General features: G+C 48.4%; 1 protein-coding gene across 4 annotated transcripts in view; it reads left to right on the top strand.

Moving 5' to 3' along the window:
* The window catches only part of rab27b (RAB27B, member RAS oncogene family), a 175,856-nt gene that overhangs the window by 72,260 nt on the left and 84,083 nt on the right, over nt 1–19,513 (top strand). The window lies entirely within an intron of this gene.

Genomic DNA, 19,513 nt, shown 5'->3' with positions numbered 1-19,513 from the left:
ATTACACATATAGGCAAACATTCAATGCCTTTTTAACATAGAACAAAGACAAGACAAACATAGGCTCCGAGCGGCCTCGAACTCATGACCTCCTGGTCAGAGTGATTCATTGCAGTTAATTGCAGCTGGCTTGCTCTCCCGCCTGCGCTACAGCCCGGGTCTATGTATATATATATTGTCAATATACATATTTTGCCTATATACATAAATATTGGAGCCCCTGGTGGCGTGGTTAAACCGCTGAGCTGCTCAACTTGCTGACCGAAAGGTTGGTGGTTCGAATCTGGGGAACAGGTTGAACTCCTGCTGTTAGCCCCAGCTTCTGCCAACCTAGCAGTTCAAAAACATACAAATGTGAGGAGGTCAATAGGTACCACTCTGGTGGGAAGGTAATGGTGCTCCATGCAGTCATGCCGGCCACATGACCTTGGAGGCATCTACAGACAACGCCGGCTCTTCAACTTAGAAATGGAAATGAACACCAACTCCCAGAGTCGGACATGACTAGACTTAATGTCAAGGGAAAACCTTTACCTTTACCTACATATATATTTGTATAGATTTAGAACCTTGTAGTTTTCTTTGCAGGCAAGGCAAGGTGGCTGAACTCTTTTTCTTCTTTTCTTTTCTTAAAGCGGTAAAAAACCCCAAAAGATTTACTGACATTGAATCCACACAAGGGCTATATCTTAGCTCCAGTGTACAGTATTATTCTCCAAAGTGTCCCTGTTAATAGCTGACTCATTTCTTGGAACCATCTTGGAAATTTGCACTAAACCACGTTTTTGCACTATATCTACATATTCTCTCTTCTTCTTGGCATGCATGTGAATATATATCCATAAATCATATCAACCAATAGCTTTTCTTCTTTTCCTGTTAGCCTTACTGCCCATCTGCATTCTCACTGAATGGCATCTACTAGGCTTGATCGATCCATGAAAAATTTGATTCTAAACTCGTTTCAAAACTAGAGGGGGCAGTTTTTCGTTTTTGTTGCTATTTACGAATTTTGTCCCCAAAATTTTTCGAAATTACCGAAAATTCGTTATTTTCGAAATTAATTCGTTAATGGCGGACGCGCATGCGCGGTCTCCCAAAAACAGCCCCGGGGGGGGGGGGTCGGGGGCTCTCCTGCTCTCATTTTTTCAGCTATACTGATCAAATTTGGTACAGTGGGAGAACACAATCCACCCTGCTTGTTTGCTAAATTGCAGAGCGTTTGCCCTTTCCTAAGATTTATTGCACAATTTTATAGTTTACTGTGCCCGGCCACGCGTTGCTGTGGTGTATGGGAATTCTTTGTTAGGTAGGTGGAATAACAGTGAATAATAGCTTTGTAGCCTGAAAGCCTGGCCATTTTCTTATGGGAATCCTTGTTTGGTGAGGTGGAATAGAAAGGAATAGGCTTGCTGCTTGGAAGGTTAGGTACTTGCCTTTTAGGGGGGTAAAATTGTAATGAATAGCCTCGGTGGTTCAAAGCCTGGGTGCTTGCTATCTAGGGGAATTCTTTGGTTGGTCAGATTCAGAGTAGTATCACTGTTTCAAAGCCTGGTCGCCTTTTTCGAAGGTTAATCTTTTATTGGTCTGGTTGAATTGCACTGAATATCCTTGCAGCTCAAAAGTCTGGCTGTATTTATTATTTTGTATTATATATAATTACTAAATATAGAAAGCATGGCACATTGCCTGTTGTGGGTTTTGGCCTTTTTTGGTGTTGTGATTGTGTTTATTGTGTGATTGTGTTGTAACTTACTGGAGGCAAGAAAAGAAAAGAAAGAAAAAGCCACAGCCGGCAAGGCCCATACCTTGAAATATTGCCCAGGGGGGCCGGCCACCGTTGGCCGGCACGCTTCCCGAAAAGGAAGAAAGAGAGGCCGCCCCCAAGGAGGCTTCTGTGCCAAATCGCACAAAGGGGTAAAGAACGACAGCCGAGAGAGAAGAGAGATGCGGTGCACCGCGGGAAACACGACCACGTTGGCCGTGAGGCAGCAAAAACAAAAGGAAAGAAAGATACACCCACAGGCGACGACGCCCGCACCTTGAAATATTGCCAAGGGGTGCCGGCCACCGTTGCCCGGCACGCTTCCCGAAAAGGAAGAAAGAGTGGCCGCCCCCAAGGAGGCTTCCGTGCCAAATCGCACTAAGGGGTAAAGAACGACAGCCGAGAGAGAAGAGAGATGCGGTGCACCGCGGGAAACACGACCACGTAGGCCGTGAGGCAGCAAAAACAAAAGGAAAGAAAGATACACCCACAGGCGGCAAGGCCCGCACCTTGAAATATTGCTCAGGGGGGCCGGCCACCGTTGCCCGGCACGCTTCCCGAAAAGGAAGAAAGAGTGGCCCACAACTTAAAATACTAGGCCGGCCAACTTTGGCCGGCACGCTTCCCACAGAGGGAAAAAGAGTGGCCCACAACTTAAAATACTAGGCCAGCCACCTTTGGCCGGCACGCTTCCCACAGAGGGAAAAAGAGTGGCCCACACATTTAAATACTGCTCACTGAGGGCCGGCCGGCCACCGTTGCCCGGCACGCTTCCCGAAAAGGAAGAAAGAGTGGCCGCCCCCAAGGAGGTTTCCGTGCCAAATCGCACAAAAGGGGTAAGAACGACAGCCGAGAGAGAAGAGAGATGCGGTGCACTGCGGGAAACACAACCACGTAGGCCGTGAGGCAGCAAAAACAAAAGGAAAGAAAGATACACCCACAGGCGGCAAGGCCCGCACATTAAAATACTGTCCAGGGTGGCCGGCCACCGTTGGCCGGCACGCTTCCCGAAAAGGAAGAAAGAGTGGCCGCCCCCAAGGAGGCTTCTGTGCCAAATCGCACAAAGGGGTAAAGAACGACAGCCGAGAAAGAAGAGAGATGCGGTGCACCGCGGGAAATACGACCACGTAGGCCGTGAGGCAGCAAAAACAAAAGGAAAGAAAGATACACCCACAGGCGGCAAGGCCCGCACCTTGAAATACTGCCCAGGGGGGCCGGCCACCATTGGCCGGCACGCTTCCCAGAGACAGAGAGAGAAGTAAAATACCTGGAAATGTGGGCGCAAGCCCCTCAAACGTGTCTTCTTCACGTCTGCTAGTGAACTGTGGGCCCAAGCCCCACTGACCAGGGGGGCCGGCCACCGTTGGCCGGCCCCACGCCCACCACAGAACCCACATGGGGAAGGGCGTGTATTCTTCACGTCTGCTAGTGAACTGTGGGCCCAAGCCCCACTGACCAGGGGGGCCGGCCACCGTTGGCCAGCCCCACGCCCACCACTGAACCCACATGGGGAAGGGCGTGTAATCTTCACGTCTGCTAGTGAAATGGGGGCCCAAGCCCCACTGACCAGGGGGGCCGGCCACCGTTGGCCGGCCCCACACCCACCACAGAACCCACATGGCGAAGGGCGTGTATTCTTCACGTCTGCTAGTGAACTGTGGGCCCAAGCCCCACTGACCAGGGGGGCCGGCCACCGTTGGCCGGCCCCACGCCCACCACTGAACCCACATGGGGAAGGGCGTGTAATCTTCACGTCTGCTAGTGAACTGTGGGCCCAAGCCCCACTGACCAGGGGGGCCGGCCACCGTTGGCCGGCCCCACGCCCACCACTGAACCCACATGGGGAAGGGCGTGTAATCTTCACGTCTGCTAGTGAAATGGGGGCCCAAGCCCCACTGACCAGGGGGGCCGGCCACCGTTGGCCGGCCCCACGCCCACCACTGAACCCACATGGGGAAGGGCGTGTAATCTTCACGTCTGCTATTGAACTGTGGGCCCAAGCCCCCCTGACCAGGGGGGCCGGCCACCGTTGGCCGGCCCCACGCCCACCACTGAACCCACATGGGGAAGGGCGTGTAATCTTCACGTCTGCTAGTGAAATGGGGGCCCAAGCCCCACTGACTAATGTGTCAACCAGAACATAGCAACACAGTCTGTAGCCGACACAAAGGCACACTCCATGACAGCAAACCGTCAGCGGCCCTGGCCGCACCCTTCCCGGGAGGACACAAGCTAGCTGGCATTCCACAGGGAAATCGTGGACATCATGACATCAATAATGATTGTTCTAATACCACAGTAAGATCTTAATAGTTATTACCCGGCCCATCTTCCCGGAGGGTCTCTGAGCAGCTTCCATGGGGCGTGGCCGTCAGCAATACAATGTGAACAATTAAACCCCAAAATTTTATATTTGTTAAAGGAAATGTTGCTTCAATAACACATAAAATAAGAAAGCTGTCACAGCATTACCTGCTTAAAAAACAAGAGGTGTAAAAACAGGGCTCTGTGGCCGAGGGCTGAATAATTGCACATAGATGAGGTAGTTTGAGAGTTAAAAATCAATACAGTGCGAAATACTCTTTGCCTGGAATCCAATTCTGCATCTGCCAGCGATCCACCCCACAGTCCTCGAAGGCTTTTCGGAACTGGAATGTTTTACGGCTCTGATGTCAGGTTAATGGCGTTGAACTAGAGGGAAGAGTTGTGTGTGTGTCTGGTTTTATTAACGGTAAATGACCAAAGCTGGGTTGAGAAGGAAGCCAAAGGGAACCACAGAGATGTATAACTGTCAACAGCATGGATTGGATGAGGAGGGTTTGACAGACCTTTACTTTATTCTTGCAACATCTCACTGTAGGTGTGGACTGTGGTCTGCAAGTTAGTAGAGGTTTTGCAGAACTGTGTCCACACTACACAAAAAAAGAAAAGAGACTTCATGCAAAAATTGGAGGACCGCATACTGGCATTGTCATCGCAATGCCGTAGTCCAGAAACCTGCAGATGTGAGAGCTTGACCGTTAGGAAGGCAGAGCGTGGGAAAAAACGGCACTTTTGAAAAGAATTCCTTTTTGAAAAACAAGACAGTGCCTGGGAGTGTTAGAAGATCCAACTGGTCCATCCTCCATGTTTTATTGCCCGTCCGATTCAAGGAGGTAGTGATCTTACAGGCATAGCATCAGGATGGCATGGACTTGAAGGAAGTGACGCCGTTGATGTCCAACAGGAATTTCTTTTCTGAATATGTCCGAGAGTTCGCCATAGTTAGTTGAAGACTACAAGTCTTCCGAGTGTAAGACTTTCTGCGGTGAGATTCCACCCTCTTCTATCGTCCTACCTACAAACAGAACCAGCGCCCAAGGGTCACTAGCAGCCGCAAAGGCACACGCCCTGACAGGCAAAGGGCACCATCCTCGGGCGCGGACAGAGGGCGAGGGGAACCTTAGGCGTCTGTCCCTCGGCAACAGCGTCGACAACCGCCTCTCAAGGTGATGGGACAGTGGAAGAAGAAAATTTAGAAAAGTGGTGGACAAGGCCGAGGTGTCCCGCTTTCAGCGGTGCGGTGATTCCACCCTCTTCTAACGTCGCTGCCAACAAGGCAGCAAGAAGCACTTCCGTAGCCAGAGGACATGCGCCCAGAGGTCACTAGCAGCCGCAAAGGCACACGCCCTGACGGGCAAACGCCACCGCCCGCGTGCGCGGCCAGAGGGCCAGAACAACCAAAGGAGGCCGTTCCGCAGCAACAGCGTCAATCACAGCCTTTCAAGGTGATGGGACCCAAGGTTTACATTCTGAGAAATTTGTCCAAATTTGATGGTGTTCCTCTGACTTTGACGATTTGACCCTCTGAGTTATACCAACAAGCCAGCAAAATTCGGTTCGCACTCGACGGAACCTGCGCCCAGAGGTCACTAGCAGCCGCAAAGGCACACGCCCTGACGGGCAAACGCCACCGTCCACGTGCGTGGTAAGATTGCGGGGGGAACCAAATGCGGTCGTCCCGCGGCCACAGCGTCGAGTACACTGCCTTTAAAGGCGATGGGAAAGTGGAAGAAGAAAATTTTAAAAAGAGGTGGACAAGGCCGAGGTGTCCCGCTTTCAGCGGTGCGGTGATTCCACCCTCTTCTATCGTCGCTGCCAACAAGGCAGCAAGAAGCACTTCCGTAGCCAGAGGACATGCGCCCAGAGGTCACTAGCAGCCGCAAAGGCACACGCCCTGACGGGCAAACGCCACCGTCCACGTGCGCGGTAAGATTGCGGGGGGAACCAAATGCGGTCGTCCCGCGGCCACAGCGTCGAGTACACTGCCTTTAAAGGCGATGGGAAAGTGGAAGAAGAAAATTTTAAAAAGAGGTGGACAAGGCCGAGGTGTCCCGCTTTCAGCGGTGCGGTGATTCCACCCTCTTCTATCGTCGCTGCCAACAAGGCAGCAAGAAGCACTTCCGTAGCCAGAGGACATGCGCCCAGAGGTCACTAGCAGCCGCAAAGGCACACGCCCTGACGGGCAAACGCCACCGCCCGCGTGCGCGGCAAGATTGCGGGGGGAACAAAAGGCGGCCGTCCCGCGGCCGCAGCGTCGAGTACCACTGCCTTTAAAGGCGATGGGAAAGTGGAAGAAGAAAATTTTAAAAAGAGGTGGACAAGGCCGAGGTGTCCTGCTTTCAGCGGTGCGGTGATTCCACCCTCTTCTATCGTCGCTGCCAACAAGGCAGCAAGAAGCACTTCCGTAGCCAGAGGACATGCGCCCAGAGGTCACTAGCAGCCGCAAAGGCACACGCCCTGACGGGCAAACGCCACCGCCCGCGTGCGCGGCAAGATTGCGGGGGGAACAAAAGGCGGCCGTCCCGCAGCCGCAGCGTCGAGTACCACTGCCTTTAAAGGCGTTTGGAAAGTGGAAGAAGAAAATGTAAAAAAGAGGTGCACAAGGCCGAGGTGTCCTGCTGCGGTGCGGTGATTCCACCCTCTTCTATTGTCCCTGCCAACAAGCCAGCAAATTGAAGTTCCCACGCCACAGAACCTGCGCCCAGAGGTCACTAGCAGCCGCAAAGGCACACGCCCTGACGGGCAAACGCCACCGCCCGCGTGCACGGCAAGAGGGCAAGAACAACCGAAGGCGGCCGTTCCGCAGCAACAGCGTCAATCACAGCCTTTCAGGGTGATGGGACACAAGGTTTACATTCTGAGAAATTTGTCCAAATTTAATGGTGTTCCACTGTCTTTGACGATTCGACCCTCTGAGTTATACCAACAAGCCAGCAAAATGTGGTTCGCACTCGACGGAACCTGCGCCCAGAGGTCACTAGCAGCCGCAAAGGCACACGCCCTGACGGGCAAACGCCACCGCCCGCGTGCGCGGCCAGAGGGAAAGGGGGACCAAAGGCGGCCGTACCGCGGCCACTGCGTCGACCCTAACCGCTCAAGCCGATGGGACAGTGAAAGATGAAACTTTAGATAAGTGCTGGCCATAGTCGAGGTGTTGTATTAATCCCCGTGGCAAAACACGTCCTCAAACGTTCAGATGGACAGATATTTCAAAAAAATATGACTCTGGCGTATTCCTTCACCTTAAATGAATATCCAAAGTATCCTCATCAAATATATCACTGCTCTTTCTGTACAGGAACTCTTAGGATCTGGAGAAGTCCAAAAATTCCAGGCTCATGAGGGAAATAATGTTTGAACCCAAAAAATTAAAAAATGGAATTGAATGAAATCCGTAATGAACCCAAAGAGGATGCATATCCTACCTAGGATTTCATGGAGTAATTTCTCACCAAAAATCCTTCTACCTCTAGAGCGTCACTATTGAGGGAGAGAAAAAACTTTGTGACTTCAGACTACAGAGATGGACCAAAAGTAACTTTATTAAGTTCTACAGGGACAAATGAAAGAAACTTCACTTTGTTAAACATAATGTAAATCCAAGCGACATTTCTTTGGACGCCTACCTTCACAGCAGTGTGTTTGAAAACTGTCTGTGAGTCCTCGTGGACAACAACATAACAATGAGCCTACTATGGTTTGTGGCAGAGCAAATATCCAATCGGCTTTATGCATGCATTAACTGGGGTATATCGTCGTCTAGATCCAAAGCAGTCCTGTTCCCACTCTACTCTGCCGTGGTCAGACCGCACCTGGAATATGTCCAACTTTGCGCAACGCAGATAAATGGAGATGCGTTCAAGCTTGAAAGTGTATAGAGGATTCCGACTGCAATGAAAAAGGGTCTGATCAAGCAGTATGAGTAGAGGCTTTATTAGCTGGTAATCATTGTTTGGCCTGCAGAAGAGAAGGCTGAGAGGAGAAATGTTAGCAATGTACAAGTATGTGAGGGGTAGTCATAGGGAGGAGGAAGCAAGCTTATTTTCTGCTGACCAGAAGACAACAGGACGGAGCAGTGTGTTCCAACAAGTGGAATGGTGATTCCACCGGAACATCAGGAAGAACTTCCTGACTGTGAAGACTGTTCTGGAGTGGAACTGTCTCTCCCGGACTGTGTTGGGGCCTCCTTCTTTTGAAGCTTTTAAGCATAGGCTCGATGGCCATCTGTCGGGAATGCTTTGAATGAAACTTCCTGCGTGTCTGTTGGGGGAGAACTCGATGGCCCATGAGTTCTATTCCAACTCTACTTTTCTATGGTTCCATGATTCAATGATTCGGGAAACGGCGCCTTGTGATTGATGAACCCGAAAACAACAGTGGGCAACGGTGAGTGATGATAAAGACGAGAAAGGAAGGAAAAAGAGAGAGGAAAGCATTGTAGGTTAGAGGAGAGAGTAATTTGACAGAGTCCAAAGGGGCAACCCCACCCCTGGCCAGCCACCAAAGTAGCCAAAGTTACTCTGAAGCAGAGCTGATTAAAGGAGAACTATTGTTCTAAGAGCCGTCGGTGTCAAAATCCAAGTCTGGGAAATTCAACACGGGAAGGTTGGCCGTCAGGAAAACCAGTTTCTCAACTGTTTGGGGGTCCAGCAAGCTGCGGTGGGGCGTGACTACATCTCCCGCTAGGCTGAAGACCCTTTCGCTCTGCACGCTCGTGGGAGGACAGCTGAGGAACTGGCGGGCTACGTGTGACAGGTCCGGCCACATGTGTTCGCGTGAAGCCCAATAGGCCAATGGATCACAAGATATTATCTCAGGAGGCTCCTCAAAGTACCTGTTGACCGAGCATTCGGCCGAGTCTACCTTTTGAGCAGAAGCCAGCAAAGAGGATTCTTCAGAGCAGGCTAGTATGGCCACCGTCTCCGCAAAAAATACGTTTCCTGGTCGCTGCTGGAGATCCGTATCCCTTCGGCAAACACCTCCCGGCTCCCCGGGACTTTCTGTCTCGCCACTAGCGCTAGTGCTGGGGGTTACAGGCATTTCCGGAAGAGGGGCCGCTGTGCCCGTTTCCTCTACCCTGGCAGCAAAGACCTCCCTTACAAGGTTAACTAGTTGGGCCTTCCACACGGTAAAGTCTTTTGGGCAGACGTTGTACTTTAGCCGGGGATCACACAAGGCCGCCAGCATATGGACTTTGCTGGAAAGAAGTGGCTCAAGGCGTTTCCGTACAGCAAAGGACAACCTCCTCACCACCTCCTGGGCCGGCGGTGTCAGCGGTCCAGCCAGGGAGTCCATTGTTCGACCGGCCCCAAGCCTTTCTAGGTGCCTCCTTAGCCTCAAGACCATGGGCACTGCCTGGCTAAGAAGGGCTTTTGAGTCCGAAAGGGTGTCAGTGGCATGTTTGAATGGCTTTAGTATGTCTACTAGCTGGGAGATGGTGTCCCACTCTTGCTTATTTGGAACAAGTTTGCTAACTGGCGCAACCAAAGTGAGCGAGATGCCGTGTACCGCCTTCTGCTGCTCGACCATGCGTTCAAGCATTTTAAAGGTTGAATTCCACTGTGTTGAGACGTCCTGGAGCAGCTTGTGCTGCGGGAGGCCTTCAAGGCTCTGCCTCTCTCTCAGCTGCCGGGCTGCCTTGATGCTCCTGTGGAAGTAGCCTGCGATCTTTCTACAGCGCTCGATCAGCAGGGAGATGTTTGCGTTGCTGGCTGGCTGCTCTTCTGGGCTCTTTAAACCTTCCTTGACGGTATTGTGAAGCATGTGGGCCATGCAGGACACATTCTGAAACCCGGCACTTTCAACCGCTTTGATCATATTTTTCCCAGCGTCAGTCACCATAAAGCCCCTCCTCATTTCTTCCGGCCTATACTGCATCCACTCCCCCATAATGTTTTCCAGAGAGCTGCAGATGGTCTCTGCCTTGTGATCTCGATCAACAACCTCCAACGCGAGGAGTGCCCAACGATGGGATGTATCCATACTGCCTTCCTTCTCCCACCAATGTGCTGTGAGAGAGAGGTAGGAATGGCCTCCTCCCAAGCTTGACCAAATGTCAGAGGTGAAATGGATGTGTCCTCCCATGGCGCTACGCAACATCTGTGAAATGCGTTCCTTACAGCCCTCGTACAAGCCGGGAATTACTTTTCTGGAAAAGGTGTGACGGGAGGGGATTTTGTATCGGGGGCACAGCTGTTTCATAAGGCGTACGAAGCCTTCTTGTTCAACCAGGCGGAAGGGATGGTGATCAAGGGCAATCATCTCTCCCACAGTTTGGGTTATCTGCTGGGGTGTGAGTAATGTTTCCCCCGTTTTCTTTCTGGGTAATGGAATGGCCCAATCCTCCAAGGTGGACTGTGTCTGCCTTCCACCATCTTCACCAGGAGAACTATGTGTGCTAATGCTGCCACTGGAAGGGCTTGCAGTTCCCCCTCGTACCGATATGGAGGGATGGTGTCGCTTCAAGTGAGAACTCAACCCCGAGGTCGAAAGATGTCTCAGGTCTCTGCCTCTGCTGATATTTGCCCCACAGTGCCTACAAACAGCCAAGGTAGCACTCTGAGAGTGCACATGGATATGGTCCCAAATATAAGACCTAGGCCTCCCCACAGCCACTGTGGGGACGCCCACTGAGATAGGAGTCGTGGGCACCCTTTCGTCAGCTTGAGAAAGTTTTTGTTTGGATAGTACAACCTCCTCTACCTCCTCCTCACTGTCAGTAGCGGGTGGAGGGGTGGGGTTATCTATATCCTCACTATCCACCACCTGTACTTCCAGGACGGCTAAACCTGTATGTTCCATTGATCGTCCTGTGGTCTCAGCTCTATAAGACAACTGGCTCGGTGTGGAGGGCTGTGTACTTTCTGCATGCGAACAGCCGGCTTCTTCATCAAGTCCACCCACTCCCATAGTTCGGCGTTCCAGACGGATGGGACCCACCCTTACTTTTTTGGCCCCCCACAATGTCCTGGCTGTGCCTTTACCACTATCAGGACTTGCTCCCCCAGACCCGCGTACAGCTGAACGTTTCATGACAGCAGGAGTGTTTTCAGGAGACAGATGGGGGGATGGAAAGGTGTCGGGGAAGTGTTGAAAAATATTTGTTTCTTGATTGGCAACGTGTTATGTTATTAAGGGTATCTTAACTGCCGCAAAACCGTCTATGTATTTTTTAGCTAATTTTATTTTTTTACAAGGGGATACCGGTACTTTCAAGTTCTGCCAAGGACTAATGGGAGCTGCAGTTGTTTTTGGCAAAGTTGGCTTTTGAAACACAGGAAGCGACCCTTTCACGGAGAGACTGCCCTATTTGAGCAATGAAAGGGCAAAAGTGGGTCCCTTTATTCCCAAAAAGGAGTTTTTGAGTTCTACCAAGGACTAATGGGAGCTGCAGTTGTTTTTGGCAAAGTTGGCTTTTGAAACACAGGGTGCGACCCTTTCACGGAGAGACTGCCCTATTTGAGCAATGAAAGGGCAAAAGTGGGTCCCTTTTTCCCAAAAAGGAGTTTTTGAGTTCTACCAAGGACTAATGGGAGCTGCAGTTGTTTTTGGCAAAGTTGGCTTTTGAAACACAGGGTGCGACCCTTTCACGGAGAGACTGCCCTATTTGAGCAATGAAAGGGCAAAAGTGGGTCCCTTTATTCCCAAAAAGGAGTTTTTGAGTTCTACCAAGGACTAATGGGAGCTGCAGTTGTTTTTGGCAAAGTTGGCTTTTGAAACACAGGAAGCGACCCTTTCACGGAGAGACTGCCCTATTTCATAGAATCATAGAATCATAGAATAGTAGAGTTGGAAGAGACCACATGGGCCATCTAGTCCAACACCCTGCTAAGAAGTAGGAAATCGCATTCAAAGCACCCCCGACAGATGGCCATCCAGCCTCTGCTTAAAAGCCTCGAAGGAAGGAGCCTCCACCACGGCCCCGGGGAGAGAGTTCCACTGTCGAACAGCTCTCACAGTGAGGAAGTTCTTCCTGATGTTCAGGTGGAATCTCCTTTCCTGTAGTTTGAAGCCATTGTTCCGTGTCCTAGTCTGCAGGGCAGCAGAAAACAAGCTTGCTCCCTCTTCCCTATGACTTCCCTTCACATATTTGTACATGGCTATCATGTCTCCTCTCAGCCTTCTCTTCTGCAGGCTAAACATGCCCAGCTCTTTAAGCCGCTCCTCATAGGGCTTGTTCTCCAGACCCTTAATCATTTTAGTCGCCCTCCTCTGGACGCTTTCCAGCTTGTCAACATCTCCCTTCAACTGTGGTGCCCAAAATTGGACACAGTATTCCAGGTGTGGTCTGACCAAGGCAGAATAGAGGGGGAGCATAACTTCCCTGGATCTAGACGCTATTCCCCTATTGATGCAGGCCAGAATCCCATTGGCTTTTTTAGCAGCCACATCACATTGTTGGCTCATGTTTAACTTGTTGTCCACGAGGACTCCAAGGTCTTTTTCGCACACACTGCTGTCAAGCCAGGCGTCCCCCATTCTGTATCTTTGATTTCCATTTTTTCTGCCGAAGTGAAGTATCTTGCATTTGTCCCTGTTGAACTTCATTTTGTTAGTTTTGGCCCATCTCTCTAGTCTGTCAAGATCGTTTTGAATTCTGCTCCTGTCTTCTGGAGTGTTAGCTATCCCTCCCAGTTTTGTGTCGTCTGCAAACTTGATGATCGTGCCTTCTAACCCTTCGTCTAAGTCGTTAATAAAGATGTTGAACAGAACCGGGCCCAGGACGGAGCCCTGCGGCACTCCACTTGTCACTTCTTTCCATGATGAAGACGACGCATTGGTGAGCACCCTTTGGGTTCGTTCGCTTAGCCAATTACAGATCCACCTAACCGTAGTTTTGTCTAGCCCACATTTTACTAGTTTGTTTGCCAGAAGGTCGTGGGGGACTTTGTCGAAGGCCTTACTGAAATCCAGGTACGCTACATCCACAGCATTCCCTGTATCGACCCAACTCGTAACTCTATCGAAAAAAGAGATCAGATTAGTCTGGCATGACTTGTTTTTGGTAAATCCGTGTTGACTATTAGCAATGACCGCATTTGTTTCTAAGTGTTCGCAGACCACTTCCTTAATGATCTTTTCCAGAATTTTGCCTGGTATTGATGTGAGGCTGACCGGACGGTAATTGTTTGGGTCGTTCTTTTTTCCCTTCTTGAAGATAGGGACCACATTCGCCCTCCTCCAATCTGCTGGGACTTCTCCCGTTCTCCAAGAACTCTCGAAGATAATTGCCAGTGGTTCTGAAATAACTTCCGCTAGTTCCTTCAGTACTCTTGGGTGTAGCTGATCTGGCCCTGGGGACTTGAATTCGTTTAGAGAGGCCAAGTGTTCCTGGACAACTTGTTTCCCTATTTGGGGTTGGATTTCCCCCAATCCTTCGTCCATTCCGTGTTGCTGAGGTTGAAGATGGCTTTCTTTTTCTGAGAAGACCGAGGCAAAGAAGGCATTAAGTAGTTCTGCCTTTTCCCTGTCCCCTGTCGCCATCACCCCATCTTCTCCTTGCAATGGCCCTATCGCCTCCTTTTTCTTCCTTTTTCTACCAACGTAAGCAAAAAAGCCTTTTTTGTTGTTTTTTATGTCCCTGGCAAGCCTGAGCTCATTTTGCGCTTTAGCCTTGCGAACCTTTTCCCTACAGGTGTTGGCTATACGTTTGAATTCTTCTTTGGTGATTTCTCCCCTTTTCCACTTCTTGTGCATGTCACTTTTGAGCTTTAGCTCAGTTAGAAGTTCTTTGGACATCCATTCTGGCTTCTTTGCACTTGTCTTATTTTTCTTCTTTGTTGGCACTGTTTGCATTTGCGCCTTGAGTATTTCACTTTTGAAAAACTCCCATCCATCCTTAACTCCCTTGTTTTTTAATATCGGCGTCCATGGAATGCCGCTCAGTAATTCCTTCATTTTTTGGAAGTCAGCTCTCTTAAAGTCCAGAATGCGTGTTTGACTTGTCTTAGTTTCAGCATTCCTTTGTATTGCAAACTGCAGGAGCACATGGTCACTTGCCCCTAAGGATCCAACCACTTCAACTGTATTGATCAGGTCTTCCACATTTGTTAAGATTAGATCAAGAGTTGCTGATCCCCTTGTTGCCTCTTCTACCTTCTGGACCATAAAATTATCTGCAAGGCAAGTGAGGAATTTGTTGGACTTTGTACTCTTGGCTGAGTTTGTTTTCCAGCAGATATCGGGATAATTGAAATCGCCCATGACTACTATATCTCTTCTTTGTGCCTGTTTGGTCAGCTGTTGACAGAAGGCTTCATCAAGTCCTTCATCCTGACTTGGAGGTCTGTAGTAGACACCCACGACAAGATCTTTTTGAGTCCCGGTTCCCTTGATTCTTATCCAGATGCTTTCAAGCTGGTTTCCCGGATTACAGTCTTGCATTTCTTCTGCAACGTAACTGTTTTTGACATATAAAGCTACTCCCCCTCCTCTCCCCTTTGTTCTATTTCTGTGAAAGAGGTTATAGCCCTCAATGGTTAAATTCCAGTGATGGGAGTCATCCCACCAGGTTTCAGTGATGCCTATGACATCGTATGTGTGGTGCTGTGCTAGGAGTTGGAGTTCGTCTTGCTTATTTCCCATGCTCTGAGCATTAGTGTAAAGACATGTAAGCCCCTGTGACCTCCCCTCGAACTGCTTATTTGGGATTATTGTGCTCTCTGTACTTGGTCCTTGCTGTGTTTGTGCAGCCCTCCGTTTAGCCTTTCGGCGGTTCCCTGTGGTCGTGGGTAATATAGTGTTCGCCAGGCTGTTGTTCCCCTCCCCCAGTGGATCTAGTTTAAAGTGCGCCTGATGAGGTTTGTGAGTCTGTGTGCAAAAAGATGTTTTCCTACTTGTGTGAGATGCACCCCATCGCTTGCCAGTAGTCCATCCTCTTGGAAGAGTAGGCCATGGTCAAGGAAGCCAAAATGCTCCTCTTGACACCATTTTCTGAGCCAGTTATTGACCTGTACTATTTTTCCGGCCCTTGTAGAGCCGTGTCCTACAACAGGGAGGAGGGATGAAAAGATCACATGTACATTATACAGATTTAGCTTTGTTCCCAGAGCTCGAAAATCATTTGTGATCTTTTGAAAAGTATGCCTAGCAGTGTCATTGGTACCTACATGAATCAACATAAGGTGGGGAGGGTGATGGGGCTTTAGGAGCCTGCTGAGCCTCCTATTTGAGCAATGAAAGGGCAAAAGTGGGTCCCTTTTTGCCCCAAAAGGAGTTTTTGAGTTCTACCAAGGACTAATGGGAGCTGCAGTTGTTTTTGGCAAAGTTGGCTTTTGAAACACAGGAAGCGACCCTTTCACGGAGAGACTGCCCTATTTGAGCAATGAAAGGGCAAAAGTGGGTCCCTTTTTTCCCAAAAAGGAGTTTTTGAGTTCTACCAAGGACTGATGGGAGCTGCAGTTGTTTTTGGCAAAGTTGGCTTTTGAAACACAGGAAGCGACCCTTTCACGGAGAGACTGCCCTATTTGAGCAATGAAAGGGCAAAAGTGGGTCCCTTTATTCCCAAAAAGGAGTTTTTGAGTTCTACCAAGGACTAATGGGAGCTGCAGTTGTTTTTGGCAAAGTTGGCTTTTGAAACACAGGGTGCGACCCTTTCACGGAGAGACTGCCCTATTTGAGCAATGAAAGGGCAAAAGTGGGTCCCTTTATTCCCAAAAAGGATTTTTGAGTTCTACCAAGGACTAATGGGAGCTGCAGTTGTTTTTGGCAAAGTTGGCTTTTGAAACACAGGAAGCGACCCTTTCACGGAGAGACTGCCCTATTTGAGCAATGAAAGGGCAAAAGTGGGTCCCTTTTTGCCCCAAAAGGAGTTTTTGAGTTCTACCAAGGACTAATGGGAGCTGCAGTTGTTTTTGGCAAAGTTGGCTTTTGAAACACAGGAAGCGACCCTTTCACGGAGAGACTGCCCTATTTGAGCAATGAAAGGGCAAAAGTGGGTCCCTTTTTTCCCAAAAAGGATTTTTTGAGTTCTACCAAGGACTAATGGGAGCTGCAGTTGTTTTTGGCAAAGTTGGCTTTTGAAACACAGGAAGCGACCCTTTCACAGAGAGACTGCCCTATTTGAGCAATGAAAGGGCAAAAGTGGGTCCCTTTTTTCCCAAAAAGGATTTTTTGAGTTCTACCAAGGACTAATGGGAGCTGCAGTTGTTTTTGGCAAAGTTGGCTTTTGAAACACAGGAAGCGACCCTTTCACGGAGAGACTGCCCTATTTGAGCAATGAAAGGGCAAAAGTGGGTCCCTTTTTTCCCAAAAAGGATTTTTTGAGTTCTACCAAGGACTAATGGGAGCTGCAGTTGTTTTTGGCAAAGTTGGCTTTTGAAACACAGGAAGCGACCCTTTCACGGAGAGACTGCCCTATTTGAGCAATGAAAGGGCAAAAGTGGGTCCCTTTTTTCCCAAAAAGGATTTTTTGAGTTCTGCCAAGCACTAATGGGAGCTGCAGTTATTTTTGGCAAAGTTGGGTTTTGAAACACAGAAAGCGACCCTTTCACAGAGAGACTGCCGTATTTGAGCAATGAAAGGGCAAAAGTGGGTCCCTTGTTTCCCAAAAAGGAGTTTTTTGAGTTCTGCCAAGGACTAATGGGAGCTGCAATTCTTTTTGCCAAAGTTGGCTTTTTATTCAGAGACCCTGGCACGGAGAAAAACAGCCCTGCATGAGGCAAGGGCCAAATCACCAGGCTCCCTTGTTTCCAAAAACCCTTTAGAAGAAAAAAAAGGCGCAGCAGAATAATTGCTGGCCGTGTGGGAAAATTGCAAACGCCAATCTCGTGAGGAAAAAAACACCCACAGGCCCTTTGCAAAAAATTATAAAACCAACACCCAACACCCAACAGTTTACCCACACCTCCAAAACTCACCCACCCAAAATTTTCTCCCGGTCTTCAGCCTAGCTCAGCTCTAGAAAACAGCCAAGGAGGCTGTGACGCAGCAAAGTTTACTGCCTGCCTGCCTGCTACCCAAACTCCCTTCCACCCTCTTCAGAATCCCCGGAGCGAATGAGCCACGAGGCTGAGTGCAGCCTCTTTTCATTCAGGACGTCCTACCAGCCCCTCCCCCTGGTTTAACGTGCTCTCTGATTGGCCACAAGGTGCCAACAACACGCTAGGTTGCCCCAGTGCCATTAAACAAGTTTGGGTGATTTGCAAAAGCATTTTTTAAAAACGAAAAAAAGGCGCCATAACGGAAAACGGCCAATCGCGGTTCGAAACCGCGATATCCAGGCGTCTGGACAACCAAGGTTCAATATTGCTTCAAAATAAACGAAAATAACGAATCAATAATGGTAAACGGGGAAAACGAATTATTTGAGCAAGCCTAGCATCTACATGTCTGTGTCATTGGGATTTCATTCCTTTTCTTTTCCGTTTGTAAGCCCACAACAACTTCTCCATCACATGTGTGTATAAATGTATGTTTCAGGAGACTTAAAACATATTCAGTGTAGTCCGTAACATTTGAAGTCCCATTGTTCGCTCACTCACTCAGGTGGTAAAGGGGAACGAAGGATAAGACAAAAGGGGCAGGAAAAGGGAGGGTGGGTGGTGCATGGATCTCTTGAGTGGATGGAGAAAAAAAGATGTGGAAGAAATAAAGAGAGAGATGGTGGGAAGGGGCTGGGCAGTGCCCTCAGCAGATCTGGCCTTTATTGGTAATATACAGTACAGTCTCGCTTATCTAACGTAAACGGGCCGGCAGAATGTTGTATAAGCGAATATGTTGGATAATAAGGAGAGATTAAGGAAAAGCCTATTAAACATTAAATTAGGTTATGATTTTACAAATTAAGCACCAAAACATCATGTTATACAACAAATTTGACAGAAAAAGTAGTTCAATACACATTAATGCTATATAGTAATTACTGTATTTACGAATTTAGCACCAAAATATCATGATATATTGAAAACATTGACTACATAAATGCCTTGGATAATCCAGAACGTTGGATAAGTGAGTGTTGGATAAGTGAGACTCTACTGTATAAACTTCTGTTAAGTTCAAACATATTGATGCCAATGTTGCGAGAAAGTAGAAGTAGAGCTTGGCTTATTCAGGACTATATGAGCCCCTATGAGTCTCCGATCCATCAATGCCAATGCAGGTTTAGATTTCTTACCTCAACTCCACTCCTTGATTCCATCCTGATCCCAATTTGGGCACAGGACATGCAAGAAAAAAACTGATTTTTCCTAGGAACTGTGGGTTAAAAAGGATTTTTTTTATAATCTCATCAAAGCTCTTGAGCATTCAAAATAAATCAGTGGTTATTAGTTGCCACAACTACTGCACTTTATCATACTCCACTCTTATTGATTGAACTCTGTAATGAGATCCTTAATTCCCTCTTGTAGAGTCTGTTGAATTTTATCTTAGTTTGTATATTATGTTCAGACTCTAATGTTCTAATGTTTTGATGTTGATGTTTTATGCTGGTTTGTATGTTTATACTATTTTACCTGTTTTACGTTGGTTTAATTATGCTGTATTTTATTGTATGTTGAAACTGGGCTTGTCCCCATGTGAGCCGTCCCGAGTCCCCTCTGGGGAGATGGGAGCGGGATATACAAATAAAGTTATTATTATTATATTATTTATTATGTGGTTCCCAATGGTTTTTTTTTTTTTTAATCAGGGACCACTTTGACCAGGGACCACTCTTCAACATTAGTACCAAAAGGGTTACGAATCAGTTTTTGGTCAACTTTAGATTTGGTTTGGTTATTTGGAGTGCTGATTCAGAAAATTGCATTGGATAGACCATAGTTTCTAATACAGAACATATGCCATCCAGTTTCTAGTTTCTAATACAGAACATATGCCATCCAGTAGTCGTCAACTGCTCACCCACAGAAAACCATATTTAATAATCTAGTGCTGATGTGGTCTACCCAATGCAATTTTCTGAACCAGCACCACAAATAACCCCAAAAACAGGCCTAAAAATGAAGACACCAAGGTGCCCCCGCTTCCAGGTGCCACATGGAATGTCTCTGCTTGGGGAGGAAGGAGGAGGCGAAGCAGCAGTCAGGAGGTTTGTTGTCACACCTTTCATGTGACAACAGGTTTGTTGTCACACCTTCCTGACATCCCCATTGCCTCTGCACTATAAGAGGATTTTGTGAGACCAGTCACTCTCATTGCAACGATTTAGTAACAGTGAGGCCACGGACCATATTTTAGTTCTTGGGGAACTCTGGTTGGGAACCATTGAAATAAATGATTCAACTTTGAAACCAAAAGAACCTTGTGTTTTCAAATAGGGTCAGTATTAAGGTAAGGACAAATTATTTTGCAAGTGTGGATTCAGCTTGAGTCAGACAGAAGTAGGCCATAGACTATTAGGAAATCTGGTGGGGGATTGTGGCTGTTGGAATAATTTATAATGTTTCTTTTCTGTTGCTCATTACACCCTAAGGTTAAAAGGAA

Source organism: Anolis carolinensis, chromosome 2 (assembly GCF_035594765.1).
Source record: "Anolis carolinensis isolate JA03-04 chromosome 2, rAnoCar3.1.pri, whole genome shotgun sequence".
Taxonomy (NCBI): Eukaryota; Metazoa; Chordata; class Lepidosauria; order Squamata; family Dactyloidae; genus Anolis; species Anolis carolinensis.
This window is presented reverse-complemented; position numbering and strand designations above follow the sequence as displayed.